At 46.4% G+C, this 20,366-nt stretch overlaps 1 protein-coding gene across 3 annotated transcripts in view; it reads right to left on the reverse strand.

The window, feature by feature from the left end:
- grin2da (glutamate receptor, ionotropic, N-methyl D-aspartate 2D, a) overlaps window positions 1–20,164 on the reverse strand; it is a 168,872-nt gene extending 148,708 nt beyond the window's left edge. For all 3 annotated transcript variants that reach the window (XM_069516307.1, XM_069516305.1, XM_069516303.1), the window contains exons 1-2: window positions 20,099–20,164; window positions 19,699–19,828 (exon numbers count right to left, since the gene is read on the reverse strand). The gene's annotated coding sequence lies outside the window, so the exon portion shown is untranslated. The remainder of the gene's footprint in view (window positions 1–19,698; window positions 19,829–20,098) is intronic.
- Window positions 20,165–20,366: the final 202 nt, after the last annotated feature.

A 20,366-nucleotide genomic window follows, 5' to 3' on the forward strand; every position in this document is an offset into this window, starting at 1 on the left:
GTGGAAATGTAATTTTTCCAAACCGCCCAATCTGAGATCTGCTATCGGTGCAGCGATAAGCTGGAGCGACGTTTTCTAGGACGCTCATTCAGGAATCGAGACTCTGGCTCCTGATGTATCACTTCCTGCTCCCTCTCTCTCTCTCTCTCTCTCTCTCTCGCTCAGACGTGCTGCGATGTAAACCAAAAAAAAAAAAATGAAAGAAAGGAAACGAATTCAAATCTCGGCCGTGAAGAGCTCTGGAGTTTTGTGAATTAAATACGAACAAAGACGTGGACGCTCATGTTGGCTGAGGAGGAGACAGACAGACAGACAGACAGACAGGAGGACGCCAGCGAGGCGAAAAGGACAAAACCAGCAAAGCTACACCCCGGCAATGGAGGGAGGGAGGGAGGGAGGGAGGGAGGCGGTTTGACGGACTAGAGGAGACAGACAGACAGACAGCTGCGAAGGTCGACAGGTTCGCTTACAGTGAGACCATGTTGCCCTGGCAACGGACAGCTGATCAGTCATTCGCCAACCGCAGAGTTCAGTTCAGTCAATCTTCTTTATCGTCCCCCGGGGGATGATTAGGCAAACACTTGGGTGCAGGGAGGACACAGAGGACGGCAGGGACGGACGAAGGGACGTGACACTGGACACTCAACGCGCACAGCTGGAACCACGCGGCGCGCTGGTGATGTCATAACAACTAAACCTGAATCACATCAACGTCTTAGAAAATGTGGAGTTTGTTTTTTGTTTTTTTTCAGTGACGTTTGAGACGTGAAGTTTCAAAATGTCTTCGTCTCTGCAGCTGCTCTCAGGAAAAGCGTTATTTCCTGAATGCCGCTTGGTTCTGTCGCAGCTGCCTGACGACCCCGGTGGTTCCTGACGACCCCGGTGGTTCCACCGACGCTGTCCTGGTCCGTCCTGCAGCTGAGGGGAATGAGCTGGAGCCTCTCCGCCTAATTTCAGGGCTGACTGACCGAGTTCTACCGACCTGCGGCAGCAGAACACTGTGACGGGCCTCGCTGTGCAGGAAACAGCTTTATTCTTTTTGCTCCAGGTTCACGTCGGAGAACTCGAAAGATCTCTAGCGTCGAAATCAAGGATCTTAAATCGATGATGTCATGTTTGTATTTTTAATTGGAACATGAGGGCGGGGCAGTTTGATCTGCCACGAGAATTTGATGGAGACACTTTTGCTCCTCGTTTGGAGCCGTCACGTCTGCGGCTCCGGCACAGAGCCCAACAGAACGACTCGCCACATGTGGCTGTAGAGGGCGCTGTTGCTCAGAAAAAGTTAAATAGTGTAAATGGATCCTTTTGGTTTTTACACAAAACCTAAAAAAAACTATTTATAAAGCCGATGATTCTCCACCGAGCCCTGAGGAAAGTATCCGACTCTTTAGCTGCTGATTGATCCATGCTGTGCTTTTATTTTTAAGAAGTCGACACCTCAGCGTCAATAATTAAAGAAAAGAAACGTAAAAGTGTCGTTAACGACAGAAAACCCTGAAGTCAGATTGATTTACAGTCAAACATGTGATAAACATGTGTCGCTGCGGGGAGGTCAGCGGGTTAATGTGGGATCTGACAGGCGAGACAAGTCGTTCAGATCGACGGCCACAGGAACGCAGCGCAGTAAATACATCGGCTGACCTCTGACCCCGTCTGACTGAATCCTGATGCAGTGTGGAAATGTAATCCTGGTAATCTGCTAACACACACACACGCACACGTCTCCGTGACTTTACACTGACATACATAATCTTGACTTAACCTAAACTTAACCTAGAAATGCGTCTCCACTGAACTTTATTGATTTGCATCGCGGGGACTTGCTTTTTGTCTCCATAATGAAGACAAATCCACATAATGTGACTCTAAACAGATTGACGTCCCCGCAACATGAGTAATAACTGGACCCCACACACACACACTCCCACCTGATTACCATGAGCACCTGCCCCTCCCACCTACAGCAGCTCCAGCGTATTCACCGCCGCCGCCGAGTCGTTACAGCAGCTCGCTGACGAGCGACACGGTAATTTCCTCCCCACTCAGACCTCCTGGGAAAGGAAAAATAAACAATGCATGGACGCCTCGGGGAGAGTGATCCGCACAACACACCAGAAATATCGTCTCATTCCATTCGCTGTTCGTCTCCAACGCGCCGCCGCTGAAGAGTGCGGACGGTTTCACTTCTCAAACACTCGTTTCACAAATGGAAAACTCGTCACTTTTTCTTCGAGTTTTCATCCAATCGTACATCAGCGGGTAGACGATGTGTCACACACACACACACACACACACACACACACACACACACTGTTAATAATTACTACTGCAGCAAATCTGAAACTATTTAACCTGCGAGCAGCCGAGAACATCCAGCTTCTGTTTTATTTCCTCCATCAGGGAGGTTTGGTTCTGTCAGTTTGTCAGTTTGTCAGCAGCAGGATTACACAAACTAGTGAACTAACACAAACTTCATCATCATCATCATTATTCATACGTCGTGAGATAACAGATTGTGTTGTTTTGTACAGTTGAGCTCCGCCACAGGTTCTATCAGAAACCACAGATTTTCCGGGAAACTCGCTGAAGAGGCGGGACGCGGGTGAAGAGCGGTGAATCCGGACGAAGGGGCGAATTCATGGGTCTCAAAAAGTTCTATCAGTGAGTGTGTGTGCAGTCAACTTGGTGATTGAAGGGGGCGGTTTGCCCTTAAATCTACTTTTAAATATCTTTCTTCAGTCTCCGTCCGTCCCTCGAGTTAACATTTTGTTCCAGAAGCAGGAAACCAGGAAGTATTTCATTTTAAATCGGCTCCACAGCTTCGTGGCAGGCCGATATATTCGGACTCTTTATGGTGGAGCTTCACTCCTCACATTCTTCATCTGATCACACGAGGACAAATAATGAACGCTGCCATGTTGCTTTCGTAGGAAAACAGAATTACACGCCCCATAAAGCCACAGTCCACGACTCCTGAAATACAGGGGGGTGTCGGCGTGTGCGACCTTGGCCGGGCCGGGACTTTGGAGGACTTTGCGGCGAGGCCGCCGATTGCCACGCCTGGTTGAGTCGCTCACTACCGGCCGGGCGCCGCTGCCTGCTGGCCGCTCTGACTCGTTAATCATGATTAACATGCTGCTGGAAGCCATTCATTACCGGCTACCTCCCAAACACCTGCGGTTCCAGACCCCCCCCGACACATCTCCATCAATTCCCCCCGGGCCAACAGAGGGGAGGAAGGGAGGAGAGAGCGGAGGAGGAGGGAAGTAATCACGTCTATTTAAAGTCATTAAAGGGAAAGTGTTGGGTCATGCTACGCAAAGTAAACGCTAAGATGTGGCTGGTTTTATTTTATTAAAAACCTTTAACCACTATTTTTATTATTATTAATATACAAATATAAAGACGTCATATTGAATTAATTAATAAATCAAACCCAGCTACATTCATTTTACACTCAATTACATGTTTCAGTGTTTAATCAAGTAAAATACTTCAGCTCCAAACTCATCAAATGTTTCCCCACCGCCGGGGACAAGGACGCCAGGGACACCCGTACCACCGGAGCCAGGGACGTCCACAACCACCAGGACCAGGGACGTCCACAACCACCAGGACCAGGGACGTCCACAACCACCAGGACCAGGGACGTCCACAACCACCAGGGCCAGGGACGTCCACGGAGCCATGTAGAGAGTGAGTTGACACGTGCGGTGATGATTCTGTCGCCTGTTAACAACTTTTCCAGTAAAAACCCACCGGATGGAAAATGAAGCTCATCACAGTTTCTCAGCGTTGCGTCGCCGCAGGGTGAAATTAAATAAAAGCAGTGTTGCTCCTCTGGTTCACTTCTCTGTGGACTCTCGTGGAATAAATAATCCACTCATGGGGAGTAAATGTCATCAGGAGCAGACGAAGAGTCGGACAGAAACTCGGCAGCCTGAAGTTTCTCCGACACGTAAACGCCGACACGACTCCTGAGACCAAAGAAAGTGCAGCAACATATTTAGGTGGGAAAACACAAGATTTAAGAAACGTTGTGAATTTAAAATGAAGAAAAGATTCTCTGGTCAGGTTCAGATGAGATCAGAAGAATAAAGAAACACTATTTTAAACTGTTTCCTTTTGAGAGATTCTGATCGAATCGTGATTTCATGTGTTGCAAACATCTTTTCTTCTGCTGAACGTGTCGACAAAAGGCAGAGACGAGTCTTCTCCTACACGTGTTCGAGCTTCCATCCATCTCTTCATCTTTAATCCATTTTTAATGTTACTTGCACGCCGAGCAGCAGGTGGCGTTTTCCCCCCGCAGCCTCCACCACCTCCTCCGCCTGATGCATTCTGCAGCATACACGACAAACACTGCAGCGCTGTCCGCAGGCCCGACGGGTTATTCTGAGCCGTGCGGAGGTTCACACTTCTCCGACGAGAGGAAGAGAAGCCCGGATTCTACGTCAACTGAAAACATCATTATCTTTGAAATAAGTTCTGCACACAGTTTGAGAGGCGTCCATCATTACCGGGTCTGTGCCGGGGTTCCTGAACGTCCCCCGGTTTGATCTGCCGCACTAAAGAAAGTGCTGATGTGGGGGAACTGAGTGAATCCTATAGATAACAGCCCCGAGGCCTCTGAAGTACGACTTGTTCAGTGAGAGGAATAATATTCATCGTTCATCTGCTGGGTCTTCGTGGTTCAAATGTCCCGGAGCCTCATGAAACCTCCTCATTAGCGTTTTATCACAAACATACAAATCTGTGCCACTCAAGGCCGAGCAGTGTTTTAGTAAAGTTCACCAGTGAAGACGGAGGCTGCAGACGATTTAAACAAATATTAAATATTACTAAAGAGATGTAACGAAGAAACTGAACCATCACATCAACGTGGAGCGAAACGTGTTGGTTTCTAACGTCAGCTAAAAACTACTGAGCGGATTTTACACACGAGCCGAGAAGGAAACCAGAAACATCTGGAGTGGACTCTTTCCACAGCGCGACTGAAGACTGGGCACGTTTAAAACGTGATTATCCGTTGACAGGTCTCATTATTAATCCAGATTTTAAGTTAAAGGGAAGTTAATAAGATCTTCGCCTCAACACCAGGACTTTATTGTTCCGTCGATGTATTTTATGAGTATCTGATAAAGTGAAAACAAACCCCGCAGTTTGTTTTCGAGGCCGTGGCACCTCATGTGAACTTGTAATTAAAAAAGCGGCTCCGCAGGATTAACTATCCTGAATTCCTCCCGTCTCATTAAAGTGTGCGTCTGTCGTCCCTCAGCTCTGATCCCCTGCAGCTACGACATCTGACCGACGTGATCAATACAGTCACATATTCTACTCGTCGCTTGGTTTTCGATGCTTGTGTGTTATTTTAGCCGTCGTCGGCTCTTTCAGCCTCGGAAGCAGAAAACGTCTTCCGACTCGTCAAAGCAGAGAAAGTTCATCTGCGTTAAAAACTTTCCGGACAGTTTCACGTCTTCTCTTCTTCAGACTCTTTCATTTGAAATAAATAAGTGGAAACCGCAAGACTCCGCTGCAGCTCGAGTGTTTACATCAGAGGGGACTGTGACGGAACTCTTCAAACACGAAGACGACAAAAGAGTTCAAGTGTTCAGAAGGAACCGCAGCACTATGGAACAGCGCCCCCTGCAGTCACACGCGGTGATTCATTCTGTTGGGGATATAAAAAATGGACGACAGCTCCCTGAAGTGAAGCCAAATCACCTGGATCGCCCCCTTGTGGATGACTGTGGAAAGAACCTGCCTCCTCCATGTTAGCAGATGAAAAACAAATGAGCAACAGCGCCCTCTGCAGCCACATGAGGTAATTCATGCTGTGTGTCTGAGAGAGGAAGCGGTTGAAAATCAATCTGACTGGTCGAACGCTGGATATTACCCATGATCCTCTGCTTCCTGAACCAAACTCTGCTCTTCATGTTTCGAAACACGACACGAACAAAAATCCGAGTTCTTCAACGGAAACTTAAAAAAGAGAAATAAAAGAAACAGCATGAGCTGGAGGAGGATTTTAAAAACGGAGGAGTGAGCTGAGGACGTGAGGCAGCGATTGGTTCTGGTCGGGAATCCATCACAGCCCGGGGGGTTCGGCCATTTTGTTCCTTTTCATCCGTAACGTGACTTGTTCTTGTTGCTCTATTTAAATTCCAGTCGAGGTTTTTGGAGAAGCTGAGTGGGACTCCCCCGAATCTGATGGTGAACCGGTGATTCCAGTTAAAGTGGAGGAGTGTGTGTGTGTGTGTGTGTGTGTGTGTGCGTGTGTGTGCGTGTGCGTGTGTGTGTGTGTGCGTGTGTGTAATGACTGCAGCTGCCCTCGGCCCTGAGCCCAGAGGAACCAGCAGCACAGAATTAAAATCACTTCACAAGCAGAAGTAATGACGAGTTCCACCTCAAAGGAAGACATCTGCCGTCTGAATTAAAAACCAGCGTTTCACACATTAATGTTGAACAAGCTCGAAACTACAACGTGACATCACGGATCCAGTTAATCTGCACTTTACATCCCTGAAAGGAAAAAACACTGGTGGAAATGGAACCATAACTTGTCCATAAGTTTATTATAATTATCTATTTTTTCAATGTTTACACTGCAGACTTTCTCCAGATTGAGCAGAAGACACTGGTGAGGTGGTTTGAATTCATCCACCAAGAGGCAACTGTGAGCAGGAGCTTCTTAAAATCACCTGGTCCGGGACCAGGTTAAATACTAACAGGTTCAATAATACTAATTTAACTGTGTCTCCTCTGTTCCGGTCCCACCTGCTGTATTTACCACCACTGTTGATGTACGAGACATCGATACTCTGCAGAAGACTAATGCCCTCGGCTGAGATTTACACTGATGTCAATACACGATGCTAATGAGGGCGGCTGATTGTTTGCCGACAGCTCGCAGGAGATTATTTCAGGGGCAATTCATCAAAGTGTCCTCTGCGGCTAAACGGACGGAATAAAACAGTTTCGGGTTCAATCCTCGTTCGTGTCCACGAGGCCGTGAAACACTTCTGGACGAGTGCGTCTGAAGTGAATTCCTAAAAGGTTCACGTCATTTTCCCGATCTGCTCTTTTCCTGCAGCCGCTTTTCAGCTCAGTTTCACCAGGAGATTGATTTTCCACGTTTCTGTGAGACGGCTGCTGGAAACCTCTCCCTCATTAGAGGAATCACCTCAGTTCACTGGTGTCCTCGGCTTGTCACGGTGCTCCTATCAATACTATTATTACTGTAAAAAAAAAACTACGCTCAGAAGACATTTGGATCCGCTCCTCTGACGTGTTTTGCCACGCAGAAACATTTTAATGAATATTATTCAGCTCTCAAACTCGAAGATTATGACATTTTTGGCCAATTTGGGTAAAGTACACGCTGCGTCTGACAGGATGTCAGAACGTGGGACGGGTTTACTCCCTCCGACCCCCGTCGTCCCACGTCGGTCTGCGTCAGAGCTCGGGGCTGAGGAGACAGGCAGCCTCGCTCCTCAAGTCTTTGGCATAATTTGGACTAAAATGGAAAGTTTAACAGCGTCAGGGAACATTTTTAATTCACACTCTTAAAGTGGAAAATGATCTTAAGATGCTCGACTTCAAGTTTTAAAACAGGAGGAACGTAAAGTTTGCATTTAAACTAGACAAACAGCCACTTTCTATTCCTGGCTGCAGTTCACCTAGAGGGCAGCAATGAGTCACGTTTTATTGAAATTCGTACATTCATTCAAAACTCGGGAGGAAATCGTCATCATCAAACTAATGACGTGTTCGAATTCGAAATACAGACGAGAGGCGCATCAGACTGTCCGAAGTAGTTGTCCTCACGATCCAGCAGAGGGCGCAGTGAGCTTACTAATGACAAATTAGCAAACAGAGATTACGTCGTTTATCGAGTTTGCACCAACAACAAATCTGCAGGTTAGCATGTTGGCAGCAGAGGAGGAGGAGGAGGAGGAGGAGGAGGAGGAGGCGCCTCAGAAATTTACATTTTTCGAACTCGTCGTAAACATTTCAAATAATTCAAACGTGATGTTTTGGTCGAAAGCTGCTGTTGAACTCAAACACACAGGATCCTGTGTCGACCGTCTCACGATATAAATATAAATCATCTCACACGCTCTCGGCCTGAGGTCCTGGTAAACAATCCTCCTCCATTAGCTTCCTGTTGACCTGTTGCTATCTGACGATAATCACACGGAGATGAGACGATGGAGTCGAGAGCGGCTCTCCTGCAGCTCACTGCTGCTTCGAGCGTTTTCAGGGTTTATTCCCGAATCTGATTCCACAATATCGACTCGGCGTGTAATTTTGTTTCCACCTTTCTGATCCGGACCCGGTTTGATGACTCGGCTCTGACTTCCTCAGCGTTGCCCTGGTTTCCCATTAAAACCACGGTGCATGAGCACGAGGAGCGTTCAGCTCCGGTCAACGTCACTTCAATTTCATCCAGACTTCAAGAAGCACACGTCTCAGTTTGAGCTTCTAGGTTATTTTATTTTCTTCTGTTTTTGAATTTGTGTGAAGTGTCTTTGAACATTGTTAAAAGCGCTGCATTAGTAAAGTGTAGTGTTTTCTTATTATTAATTAAATCCTCAAGTTGCACCGGTTCACATTGGTTTATTTAAATTTAACATAAAGTGTGTTTATGAATATTAAAAGAAAGAATAAAAGACGTCACCTGGATTTTTGGCTTTTTCCTTTCAGCTGCAGAAACAACCGAAGTTCTAAAATAAATATATAAATAAATTAGATAGATCCCAGAGCTCTCGAAGGCCTTCTATGATTAAATCCTTTCTTCAGCTGCAAAGATGATAAAACTATTTTTTCTCTGAAGCAAATTCATGTTTCAAACTGTGTGTGTGTGTGTGTGTGTGTGTGTGTGTGTGTGTGTGTGTTGCTGCTGTGCAACACCGGCTCATTGTCGATGTTTTCAGAGAACAAAGTTAAAAACAAGCTCATCTCAAGCTGCAGGCAGGAACTTTTTATCTGATCTGAAACACACTGAGCCTGTTGACGAATCTCCGAGTCTCTGATTATTTGAGCCTCACGTCAAGATTGCATCAAAAACAACCGCTCTGAGGAAAAGGTTGGAGATTTCTCTGTGAGTCCGGAGAATCACGTCCGTCATAAATATTCATGGAGGTAACGTTCGACTGCTGCAAAATAACTGAGCCACAGATATTTCAGATTTAACAAAACATGTGGCTTTGAACAAAAGGGAGAAATTCTGCAGAAGAGTCGTGTGAAGATTTTACCTGAATCATTTCTCAAATCTAACTTTTACCGAACGTCTTTTACTGGATGGTTCTATTATTATATTTGTCGTCTCCGACTCGACATTTGAAGTTATGTAATTAGTTGTCTTTGATTTTAAATGTTATTGTTTTATCGAGCTTGTTGCCTCTGATAGGTTTTTTTTAGTTTTTCTCTGTTTTAAGCAAAAGATGTTTTTATTTGAAAGATGATTTATGATGAATATTAAATCTTTTATTTTATTTTGATGGATTTATTTTGACCTGCACTGAGCATGTTGTTACTTTGTTTAGATGAAGATTATTATTATTCAAATACATGGGGGGGGGGGTGACCTAATATTTTATGATAATTAAAATAATAATATTTATATATTTATATAAATATATGTACTGCAGTGGTGAGAAGACACCAGAGGGTGGCAGCACTGTGCTGCAGAGACACCAGATATAGGATCCATGAGCTGTCATCTCTTTTTATCACACACACACACACACACAGCCCTGTGTGTGTGTGTGTGTGTGTGTTTTCCGATGTGCGGTGTCTATACTCTGTTTTGTCAGGTGTGTGTAGATGTTCATTCAAACACATTCCTGTTGCACACTGGAGCAAACACATGAATACAACAACAAACAGCCACGAAGGCCCCCTGCTGGAGTGACACGTTACAGGCAGCCGCTCTGTCCCCATGACACACACAGACACACACAGACACACACACAGACACACACAGACACACACACACACACACACACACACACACACACACACACACACACAGACAGACTTCTAACACTCCCGACATGCTCGCATCTGTGCACTGTTGCAACAAACCGACACGGCCACAATAAACCCACACACCTTTCCATCTCCCTCCATCTCGCTGTCAGCCAGCTTCCCTCGAACAGATGGGATGATGGGATGGGGCCGACGCCAGATTGGGCTTCCAGGCTGATGCCTGACAATCTGAGAGGTGACGAGCAGGAGAGGTACAGTGAGGGACAAGAGAGAGTGGCAGAGGAAAGACGGATGAGTGGCAGTGGAATGTGAGAGAGAGAAAGAAGGAAAGACAACGACACACATAAGAAATAAACTGGGGGCTTGACGGGAAACGTGTCGCTCTTTATCCAAAGTAAAGACGTGCGTTCGTCGAACCACCCGGTTCGTCTGCATTTTTAAAACGTTCTCTGGAAAATAAAATCAGGGAAAAAGTTTGTGCACCGATGTTTCTTTTCTGCACAAACGCACAAACAAACTGCATTCGATTCATAGCTCCACATTTCTTTGCCCTTAACATGAAAATGAAGAACGGTCACACCTGAACCACTCTGATTAAAAGTCTGTTTGTTCATCCACTGCAGCGTGTTCGCGCAGAATACAGAAGAAAAGCCGGAGGTTCTTAAAAACACAATCACATATTCTACCGAGCCGGATGGAGTTCACTGAGATCGACTGTGGTTTACGCTGAATGTGACCTGTCGTAATGTTCCGTCACAAACTGTAGCTCGAGCAGCAAAGATCCAAACTAATTGAGACTCTATTCGCCCAAATGAAACTCCGATGGCAGACGTGAGCACCGCCGGGAGATCGCGTCCGCCCACAGGAAGAGAAAGATCGAACCAGTTTGAGACGCAGAGAAACCTGAGGGTTGATTTTTGTATCATCGGCCTCATTGGTCTCGCTGACGTTCACCAATGAGATGAAGGACGACCTGAGTTCACGACGTCCCTGAACGCTTCCACCCGGAGCCAGAGTCTGTGCGGTGGCTCTCGTCAGTTTTAGGATTAAAAGGAATTCAGGCGAACACGTTTCTATTTGTGAGGAGCATCAGAGGAACAGCGAGCTGAGCAGATCAGAGCGTTAGCGACGGGCCACGATGGCACTGAAATGACAAAGTGGGCGACACCCTCATCACACAGTTTATTCAGCCGCAGTTAGAAATGCAAATAAACGGGGGAAGCAGTGGGATCATTTACACACTGAAATCTTCCCAATCGTCGCCGTGCAGAATATTTCTCCACAGCGAAACATGAAATCTCTGCAGACAGAAGCTCCGCAGTGATGGAAGCAGCTTAGACTCTGAAAAAGTCTAAATGAGCTCAATTATGCGCAGGCTGGTTCGGCGTATTAAAGCAAATGGAACAGACAGGATTTATGCAAAGAGGAGTCTGGGAAATTAGGATGGTTGCAACAGATTTGTTTTCTCCGCCGGCTTTTATTTCCTCTGCAGCCTCAGGTTGTTTTGGGGCAAGTAGAGGAATTCTTCTTTTGCTTTGTTCCCCTGTGATCGTGAGCGCTCCAGATTATTATAAAATGTTTGACTGAGCGCGACTTTAGAGTCGGAGCTGTGGCACCAAATCAGAATCTGGGACAAACACGTCGCAGTGTCTCCGATCTCATGTCTGGATCCGTGAACACAGGCTACGTTTGAGATAGATGCGGACTCATGTGCCGACTGACGGGATCTCATCGCTCACGACTCGACGAACGACGGCGAACACAACTCTGAGCATTTCTAACTTCAAAGTTCCACCTCGTCGTCGGCCAACATGAAATCTAACTTTTCATCATTGTTCCTCACTCCCAGCTTTTTCTCCAACCAATCAACCAACTGCAGAGGAAACAATCTGCTTCCTGTTTACCTCAGCACGCAGTCGCACAGTCTCGCTGAGCGATCACGTGATTTGCGTTTGTCGTTCATTTCAGCTGAATAAAGAAGCGATGAGGGACGAGAGGAGGCGGAGAGAGATCGTGTTGACACGTGAGGGATTATTTCGAGAGTCGTGTTAAAGCAAGAGGAGAGATATCTACAGATGAAGAATGAGTTTGTCTGGTAATGAGGAGGATGGAGAGAAGGAGGCAGCAGGTAGAAAGAGAGGATGGAGGGAGGGAAGTGAGAGCGGACAAGATGAAAGAAGAACATGTAAATGATTCCTTGTTGCTTCCTCTCCTCTCTTTCGCTCCGTGGATGGACGGATACAAATCAGAGAAGACGTGCGTGTGTTTGTGTTGATTGGTGACGAAGAACGAGAAGAAACAATTCAACCACCTGCTGGTTTCTGGAATAAATTCAGACCTGTGTGAAAACAATCGTAATGTTCTTATTCCAAGAGTTTCTGATAAGTTTGGTTTTAATTAGACGCTGATAAAACAGGGTCAACCGTCATGATTGACAGCTGAGACTGACGCGCCATTGGTCGAACACGTGTGTCGGCGGAACCGAAGCGAGATGGCAGCGTTCATCATATCTGAGATGTTTGTGTCTCTGGACGGTGGAGGAGCGTCTGGGAACATTAACGATGTTTGTGTATTTATGTGTGAACGAGAGAAAAGTGTTTGCATGTTTAACATCTGCTCCTCCTCTGTTCTGGCAAATGGTCTTCTTCCGTGAATCCACCCCCCTCACCGCTCTCCCTCCTCTTCCTCACTCCCACCTCTTCTCACTGAAAACCACATCTGAGATCCTGCAGTGGACAGATGTAAAGTGGAGTGGGAGAGACGTGGCCGGAGGGATGATGGAGAGAGAGAGAGAGAGTAAGAGTGAGAGAGACAAAGGGGAGGAAGGAGGAGAGATGCTGAGGAGAGGAGGTGAAAAGAAAGAGGTTTTGTGGAAGGAGGAGGAAGATGAAAGCTAATGAGGCGTCGTGAAGGGAAACGGCAAAAAATCATGACGGGAGAGACAAGGAAGTCGTAGTAACGCTGAAAAGACAGGAGGCACTTTGAGGATCACAGCGGGAGGAAAGTGTTGTCAGGATGGAGTGAACTCTCACACACACTCTCACACACACTCTCACACACACACTCACACTCACACACACACTCTCACTCACACTCACACACACACTCTCACACACACAGACACACACACACACACACCTCCTGCCTTCGCCCTAAAAGCACACAGACCCGTAAATCTCCTCTGAAGCTGAGCAGCAACGCTCCTCTCCTCATATTCCAAATCCCATGATGGTCGTATTACTATAATCTGCTCTGAACACACACACACACACACACACACACACACACACACACACACACACTAAAATAGAATGATGGTTTGTGTAGTCGATTCTGCAGGACGAGGTTTTTTTTATCAATGTTCGGTGACGATATGACGTTAAAGTGAAATCTCTGTAAAAACCTCCACAACGAACAGACGTGCAATGAAATGTGAAAGATCTTCTCCTTCACCCGCTGCATTATGGGACATTACGCTTCGTCCTTGTCGTTGCTTTGCTCACAACTGCCGGCTTAGAAAATAAAAATATATATATTTTATTACGCCTCTGTAGTAAACACAAGGACGTTGGATTACACAAAAACTACTCGTTCATCAGAAGATCTGATGAACGTCGACGAGTCTCGTCCTGCAGAACGGGTCATGGATCGTGAGGAAAAGAAATCAGATTTCTACGATTGTGTGAATCTGGTTCAGCCTGATAGAATCTGAAGGGGCCGTTGCTCTGTTACTGCGAGCCCTCAGCTCCAAACCGTTTTTACAGGACATGTTTTGATTTGACAAAAAGGATCATAACTAAATCGTAGCTTTGGCAAACTCGTATTCGGGTGATTTCCCCAGAGAACAGTGCTGCTCTAACGTTTCTGCAGAATTCAGGACCGTCTCCTACAAGTGGAGCACGAGACTGAAGGAATCTGCAACTGAAACCGAGCGACACAAATCAATCCTGGGGTCTTGGCCCCCCCCCCCCCCCTGAGGGACCTGTGGCCTCTGGGAAGTTTCCCTTCTGTCCCTGGTTGTAATCCAGCCTCGCTGAGCTCAAGCACTCTGTAGATATCAAGCCTGAGCAGCTGCTCTCAGGACGTTTCAGATTTTTAATGTGATGAAATCTGTAAAAAGCTCCAGAGCTGGGAGACACTGTGCTGACTGTGAATTAAAAGCTAGCAGCAGGTAAGCAGGTTTAATAAAGTCCGTGAACTAGCTTGAGAACGAGTCACGCCTCATTTTCAGCCTCACTTTCCCACGTTCCGTCTCTGAGAAGGTCTCGGATCTCATCAGTCCGGGAGCTGCTCCGTCACCACAGCAGCCACAGAGACGGCCGAGCTTTGTTTTGACGCTAACAACCGACCTTGTTACAGCTTCACCTCGGTGACACGACACAAACACACATCGCACAGACTCAGGCCCGATAACAAGCTCTGCAGGCCGGGCTGAGCTCGAGTAGCGGAGCAGCCAATTAGAGCGCAGCAGCCTCACGCCGCACCGCCGCCGCTCATAATAATGATGATGGCGGTGATGATGGCGCCCGCACTGCTGAGACCAAACAAGACGTGAAACATCACCTCCTCCTAATCGCTCTTTGACTCCGCGCGGAGACAAAGAACATGAGGAGAGCGGGACGAGGAGGAGGACGAGGGGGACGAGGAGGAGGACGAAGGGGACGAAGGGGACGAGGGGGTGACACCCGGCTTATTCTAAAATATCCTTGTTTTCTTTCCATGAAGTTAATTTAGAACGGACGAGTCTGAACATTAATGAAAGATGTCGCTCTCCCCATCTACTCTTTCCCGAGGTGAAAAACAAACCGACTCAAATGTCAAGACCACCGACCCTTAAGTGACCAAGAGTCCGTCTCACCTCTGTACTCGAACGCAATTATATCGGGGGCGCTGGATCGGAGGCTCTGGGCTGTCCGACCTCAGGTACAGAGGGACCAATAAGGAGTCCGCTCTCCACTCGAGCAAGGACACCCGGAGGCTCATGGGAGTTCGCCTACACGTGTTCTGGTGGAAGTGGAGAGAGCTTACAACCGTGCCTGAGCCACCCGGTGCCACTCGGACCTTGAGCAACACGAGTTGTGTCTGTACTTTCAGAAAAGACTGTAAAACTTCCACCGGCAGGAAGTGAAGACGAGTCCGAGACACGAAGAGGATTAATCAAACCACGACATTCTCTCCGGAAGTTTGGTTTTTGGTCGAGTGACTCCAGCTGTTATAAAATAAATTAAAGGGTCGTTGTTTCAATACGTAAATCTCCCAGAAGCCACCTGTGTATTTCTGCATAGGTAGGAATTAAACATATAAGAGAAAGTCTGATGAGCCGTTAAATACGATAAAGCACTCTCTTCTTTCTTAATATTAATAAAGTCAATGAAAGAGTCTTAACTCCAGTCAGGAATATTTATTTAAATAAACAAGGTCGAGTCTGTCGTTCCTTCAGGGGACAAGAATCTAACATTAATTAACATTTCACTTCCTGATTACCGTGTTTGCTGCTTTACTCTTTAACATTTCTGGTCTTATCATTCAGGAAGCTTCCGGTTTTATTCGTTGTTATTATTGCAACATGTTCAAACGCTTTAGAAAACAAATTAGTTTTGTTTTTTTTAGTAAACGCATCTAAACGTCACTTTTAATCCAACAGAAGCCGCCGTGCTTTAATTCTGTACAATCCAGATTTGCATTTTTCTATCAGTCCTCGTTTTTTCCGCAGACCGTCACCTCCTTCTATCTCTGGCTGCTAAGGGCACGGACACACACACACACAGACACACACACACACACACACACACAGTTGAGCTACTGCCTGATGTGTGTACTTAAATTTTGCCTTTAGCTAATGTAACTCACACACCCATGGACACACACACACACAAATATGCAGAAAGAATGATTAGGTGGAAACTTGTCACTGCCACTGACATGCATGAATATTGATGTGGGAACAGGCGGGCTGCTGACACACACACACACACACACACACACACACACACACACACACACACACACACACCTGATGTTAAGAGATCTGACTGTCAAACGTGACATGAGCACACACACACATGACAGAGTATCCAGAGGTGTAAGAAATGCTTATACACTACTCATGTAAGGTGACTGAGCAAACAACATCCTCCCTTGCACACGTGCACACACACACACACACACACACACACACACGCATACACACACACACACACACACGGTGAGCATGTATCACTGACATGTACACAGTGTGTTCATGTCAAGTACATCACAGTTTCACACACTCATCGAGTGCAAACATGCCTGAGCACTTAAAACATCACTCACACACACACACACACGCTCATGCATGATAGAACACCCCCCCCACCCACATCCCAAACACCAACAACTCCACCCACCCCCCCACCCCCCCCCCCAGCAGCTGTTTCCATGACAACGTCCAATCAGTAGCCAGCGTGCAGAGAAACAGCCAGAAGCCTTTCAGAACAGCGCGAGGTTGATGAATTCCAATGGAGGAGAGGAAGAGGAGAGGTAAAGAAGAGGGAGAGGAAGGAGGAGGAGAGGAAGAGGAGAGGTAAAGAAGAGGGAGAGGAAGGAGGAGAGGTAAAGAAGAGGGAGAGGAAGGAGGAGGAGAGGAAGAGGAGAGGTAAAGAAGAGAGAGAGGAAGGAGGAGGAGAGGAAGAGGAGAGGTAAAGAAGAGAGAGAGGAAGGAGGAGGAGAGGAAGAGGAGAGGTAAAGAAGAGAGAGAGGAAGGAGGAGAGGTAAAGAAGAGGGAGACGAAGGAGGATGAGAGGAAGAGGAGAGGTAAAGAAGAGGGAGAGGAAGGAGGAGAGGTAAAGAAGAGGGAGAGGAAGGAGGAGGAGAGGAAGAGGAGAGGTAAAGAAGAGGGAGAGGAAGGAGGAGAGGTAAAGAAGAGGGAGAGGAAGGAGGAGGAGAGGAAGAGGAGAGGGAGAGGAAGGAGGAGGAGAGGAAGAGGAGAGGTAAAGAAGAGGGAGAGGAAGGAGGAGAGGTAAAGAAGAGGGAGAGGAAGGAGGAGAGGTAAAGAAGAGGGAGAGGAAGGAGGAGGAGAGGAAGAGGAGAGGTAAAGAAGAGGGAGAGGAAGAGGAGGAAAGAGGCAAGGTACAACAGAAAGAGTGATGTGAATGAATCAGGAAAGGAATGAAAGAAGAGAGGAAGAATGGAAAGGATCGGGGGAGTGAAGAGGTGAAGAAATTAAAAATAAAATAAAAATAGAGTCTATAAGATAACGAGCAGGACGGAAGAAAGGAGCATGTGGAGGAAAGGAATGAAGGGAAGAGAGAGAGAGAGAGAGAGAGAGAGAGAGAGAGATGAATGGCAGAAGGAATGTGAGGGTCAAAGGTGGAGTTACAGAAGGGGTGGGGATAGCAGAGGGTGAAGTGTGATGTAAGAGGGTGAGGCAGTGAGAAAACAGACGCCTGTGTGTGATGTAAGAGAGAACATGTGTGTTTTTCCTGGAAAAACCTTCGGCCTCTTGGAAAAGTCTTTTCAGGAAAATCTTTATCACCTGAAAGAGTCTGAAGCTGCGCTGAAGCATCGAACTCCACCTGAAACTGTTCCAGACGTTCTCCATGTGAGAACCTGAACGTCTGAGACAGCTGCTCCGGAGAGTTTCCAACACAAACTCCAGAAAATGTCGGGGCCCGATTCTCCGATTCTAAACTTCAACATCAACAAAAGGAGAAATGTGGTTTGCGGCAAACAAAGACAAAATCCAGAGTTGGCAGAAAATCCAACTTCACAAACCGTGTGACCTTTGTGTTCTTCTGTCTCGTGCACGTTTTCTTCAGCTCGTCAAACCTTTTTAAAAACCTCATAAAGCAAAGTGCAGCTTCGCGCTCACCTCGTCAAACTTTGCTTTTATTCTGCGTCTCTTAAGTTCGGTGAGTAAATGTTTTCACTCCGCGGCGCCGACAATATGCAAATCAGACTTTGAGATCTCCTCTAACAACAAGGTCTCGACCCGCGTCGCTCATCGGTTTTATCTCCGCGCTGTGACGGCGCTGTAATTAGCCGCAGAGCACGATGTGGTGATGTCGAGGCTACGCAACATTAATTAGACAAAAACACACACACACACAGCGAGATGTGGTTCAGTCGGCAGACGGGGCGAACTCAGCATCCGTGTGTGTTGGAGGCACATGCGTGTTTTTTTAAATAACACGTGTGCATCAATATGCATGTACTTCGTGTCATGCGTGTGTGACCCAGTGCACTGTGGGAAGTTTGTACTACAGGAGGGTGGAGGGGCTCTTAAAATGCTTTTCCCAGAAAGTCATTAAGGTTAATTGAGGCGGGCAGCCTTCCATAAACAGCCATTAGAGGAGGAACACTTCCTGTAACACTGGATCACTGAGTCTCTTCACACTTCACGTCTCCGCTTTATTCCCAAGTCACCGATTTAATTTGAAAATCTATCAAACGCTGTATGAAATAAATACTTCCTGTCTGTAAAAAAAAAAAAAACTACTAATCATAAACTTTATTCACGCAGCACGTTTCAAAGGAAAACAAAGCAAAGAGGAATAACTTATTTCATCAGGATCCATTAATACACAACCTGGAAAAAAACTGCGTCTGGCCAAGAAAGTGAAAACTAAATCCTCTAAATTCACGACGACGTGCATTTCTAGTTTCAGTCGATAAAGGACCAGTGGTTTGACGACGCGGCTGCTGAAGATAAAAACTTGAGTTTCCATTACAAACAGGAAATGATTCAACAATATATAATAACACAGGTTCAGCATCATTATCCACAGTTTGTCTAATTCCGGATCAAATGATCCTGAAGTTGCAGGATTGTTTTCTCAGAGGTGTTTTATCCAGACCACACACACACACACACACACACACACACACACATTAATTAAACTTTAGCTTGAATCAGCCTTAATTTAATTCACTCTAATGGAGAAAAGTTCAAGTCATTAAAGAACTCTCTCTCTCTCCGCTGGTTATTTGCACACACACACACTCAGTCTCTCTTGATTTACTTTTCCCCGTGTGTAATATCTCCTTCTGTATTCACTGTGTTTGGATCGTTCTCAGCCGTTGTATTTCAGCTGTGGCCCGAATCGGGATGAATCCCGCAGGTCGAGCTGCAGAACAAACCGTCACGAAGCGGAGCCGAGGCTCAGCGGCTGGAGTCGGGGAGCGGGAGCGAGAATGGATTTATCTGTGGTCACACGGGGGGATGTTATCTGGTTCATCGAATGTGTGAGAGTGAACGTACGAGTTTGATCGACTGTGTCCCGACTCGACTGAGGCCGGAATGAGCCTCGATGGAAAAAGCCTGTTTCTTAAGCTGCTTTTCCACTGGTCACAAAAACAACAACACAACAACAACAACACAACAACAACAACAACAACACAACAACACTAACATCTGGATTGTTTCTGCAACGTGAATGGAAACAATCGGTTTTCACTCCCGGGTCAAATGATCGAATCTAAAAAAACCCTGCTGTTAACAGTCCAGTTAAACTGTGTGTGTGTGAGTTTAAATAAATAGAAAAACACATGAATACTCAAATATAAATATACGTTTATGAACTAGAGAGGCGTTTAGCTCTGGAGCGGTGAACGTCGTCGCTGCGAGTGAGCTCCAGGCTGAACAAACCACAGAGTTCACATCTGTCTCCAACACATCAGCACCGTCCCCTGCTGTTTCACCCCCCTCCTCCCCCCCACACTCACCTCTCACCCCTCCTCCGCCGTCGTCCATCTTCTCATCCATCGTCTCCCGTCCCTCCAGAGAAACCAGGAAACGTCAGCGGGTCCCGACGAGGCCCCGTCGTCAGAGAGGGGACGGGACCTGAGTCAGGTTCTGTGGAGTGAAGCAGAAACATCTGTAGTTTTATCCGTAGTTTCTTTTTGTCGTGGACACGTGTCTTCAAAATGCTTCTTGACTGGATCAGACGGAGACGGAGCACATGACAGTGAAGTGTGAATCAGTAAAATGTGAAAAATTTTACATATGTGGAAATGAGTCAAATTATTCTTTCGTAAACTTCCTGTAAACATCTCACGTCAAACGTCCACAGACGCACAACTGAGAAACGTAACGTGAACAACAAACATAATGTTGAAGACTTACTGCAGGTGGAGGCAACATGTGGTCACAACCAGGAAGCAAACAGGAAGGAAACAGGAAGCAAACAGGAAGGAAACAGGAAGCAAAGTAAAAGTAAAAGTCTAAACCTGGAAAAATAAAAATAAAGTTTCTCCTGATGAAATAAAACAGTGTTTGTTTTTAAGAACAGACGGTAACAATGATTTCTTTTGTGAAGATTCACTTTATTGATCTTTTACACAAACACACGGAGGCTCAGATCAACTGCACACACACACACACACACACACAC

This window comes from Paralichthys olivaceus, chromosome 20 (assembly GCF_024713975.1).
Source record: "Paralichthys olivaceus isolate ysfri-2021 chromosome 20, ASM2471397v2, whole genome shotgun sequence".
NCBI classification, from domain to species: Eukaryota; Metazoa; Chordata; class Actinopteri; order Pleuronectiformes; family Paralichthyidae; genus Paralichthys; species Paralichthys olivaceus.